Genomic DNA, 2,338 nt, shown 5'->3' with positions numbered 1-2,338 from the left:
TTAATGTTAAAACCTGCACCGTCCCCCCTCTCCTACCAAGGGGAAGGAGGGGGACGCGGGGAAGAAGAAGCCTCTTCCTTCCCCAAACGCGCTCCCGCCCGCAGCAGCCCGCGGAGGAGCGCGGAGCGGTGCGGAACCTCCGCTTCCCACCGCGCCCAGCCTCGGCTTCCGCGGGCCGGGCAAAGCTGCGGAGCTCGGCCCCGCTCCGCGCTGCTCCGCGTTTCCTCCGCGCTTCCCGGCCTACAACCAAAAAGAGTTGGAAATATCAACCCGAGTCGCCGGCGGAGCATCCTAGCAGATAGATAATTAATTACAAAGCACAGGGGGAATATGCAAACCGCGTATTACAAATTCTACAGGGCTTAACTGATTGGAAACAGATTATTATCTTGTTTGTCTTTTGTCTGTTTCACTTATCCCTCTGCCGTCTGCTGGGCTGTAACTTGATACACTTTATTCTTGAAAAGGGGCTTTTCTCTTTTTTTTTAATACATAAATTCCATCAACATCTCGCATAAGCGACGCTGCTTCTCTGTGCGTTACCCTGTTAAAACACAATAGGTTTATTAGTTACATATAGGCGGATATGATGAGGCTGGTATCATGGAGAACGTGGCTGATGGGCTCGGGGCGGGAGGGGGGGGGAGGTATTTGGGGCTTTGGGGCTTTTTCCCCTCCTCGGCTTTATTTATTCTTCTTCTTCCAAACGAAACAGGGCGCTGAGAGAGGCAGCGGGGATCGGGGACCCCCGATATCCTCTCCCCAGTCCTGCACCACAGGGGACAGCAGTGGGGGCGGCCCGGCTGTCGGTACCGATGGGGAAGGCACCAGCCGGTAGCAAGGGCCATGAGGGAGTGCGCGGGGACAAGAGACGCATCCGCACATGGCCCATACCGTTATCCACAAGGAGCCCGTTACGGCGTGGCCCCGCACGCTGCTCCCGGCCCCGCCGTCGGGGCTGCGGCTCTCCGCGAGAATGAAAGACCCGCGGCGGCTGCGAGCGGGGCCGACCCGACCCCGGTGCTGCTGGACCCCGTAGGAGCCTTCCCCGAAAGCCGGGGTCCGCAGCGCTCCGAGGCCCCAGAATCCCCCCAACATTTGCCCCGCAAACTTGGGCAGAGCCGCGGCTTGAGCGCGGCCGCGATCGGCGGCCGATCCGGTCCCTCTACATCCCTTCGCCGTTCCTGCCCGTTTCTTCCCTTTTTAATGCGCTCGCCTCCTGTTGTATTTCTTCCCTTCTCTCTTCCCTTTCTTTTCTTTTTCCTCCTGCCTTTGTTTCCTTTCGTTTCCTTTCCCTCCTCTTCCTCGCTCGCTCGCTCTGGCGCTTTTTCTTCGCTCTTTGGTTTTTCGTTTCCTTTCTTTTCCGTTCTCGCCGTCATTTCCTCCTATTTATTTTCCGCGTTCATTTTTCCTCTTCCTTTATTTTTTCTTAATTTCCGCCTTCTTTCTTACTTTCTTCATTTCCATTTATTTATTCGTTCTTTCATTTATCTCTTTTTTCTTACCTTCTTTTTCTTTCTCTTATCGTTCCTTCGTTTTCAGTCCGTTTTTCCTTCTGTCTCTCCTTCTTTCCTTCCTTTTTTTTTTCGTTTTCGTTCATTTATTTTTATTCACTCTCTCCTTTACTTTTCCTTTCTCATTTTATTTTATTTTTAAATCACTGGTTTTGGACACGTTTTCTCTCTTTCCTTCGCTATTTTTCTCTCCTTATTTCCCTTTCCTTTCTCTATTCCTTACCCCCACCCTCTTCTCTCTGCATTTTCAGATTTCGATTCTCGCTTTTTCCACACACCCCCCACCCGAGGGCAAACACAAAACCTCCACCACTTCCCCTCCGATCTCCTCGCATCGCGGCGGGTGGATTTTCTTCTTTCTCCTCTTTTTTTTTCCTTCTTTTTGGCGCTACCGGACACGTTTCCGCGGGGGGGAAACAACACAAACAATTAGAGATTTAGGCATTTCGGCAGAGGAACAGACGGGAATGGGGACGGGAGAGCCGGCCTTCACCTGCCCCGCCGCTTTCCTCCTCCTCCTCTTCCCCACGACCCCCAGGGCAACCCCATTTCCTCCCCTAACCGCGGGGAAACGGAGGGAGAAGCGGCCGCGCTACCCCGCACACCGGCCGCGTCGCTCAGGGAGAGCCCCCATAACCCCCTTCCGCAGCACCCCCCCCCCAGAACCGCTGTACCGGCTCCAGTCCTTCCATCCGTCCCCTCCAGCACCACCGCTCCGCCGCACCTGGAATTAAGGAGAAACAACGGTGTCGGAGGCGCTGCCCCCCCCCCGGGGGTCCCCAGCGACTTACGCGGAGTGCGGAAAGCCCATGGGACAAAGACTG

At 55.0% G+C, this 2,338-nt stretch overlaps 1 long non-coding RNA gene across 1 annotated transcript; it reads right to left on the bottom strand.

The window, feature by feature from the left end:
• Positions 1-326: 326 nt before the first annotated feature.
• On the bottom strand, positions 327-1,919 carry LOC130600172 (uncharacterized). The gene is made up of 2 exons (XR_008972390.1): positions 1,800-1,919; positions 327-544 (listed from the first exon to the last, which is right to left on the bottom strand). It is a non-coding gene; the product is annotated as an uncharacterized LOC130600172 (long non-coding RNA).
• Between the last annotated feature and the right edge of the window lie 419 nt (positions 1,920-2,338).

Source organism: Pezoporus wallicus, unplaced genomic scaffold (assembly GCF_028554395.1).
Source record: "Pezoporus wallicus isolate ANWC-B61680 ecotype Strahan unplaced genomic scaffold, APGP_CSIRO_Pwel_v1 contig_6401, whole genome shotgun sequence".
Lineage (NCBI taxonomy): Eukaryota > Metazoa > Chordata > Aves > Psittaciformes > Psittacidae > Pezoporus > Pezoporus wallicus.
This window is presented reverse-complemented; position numbering and strand designations above follow the sequence as displayed.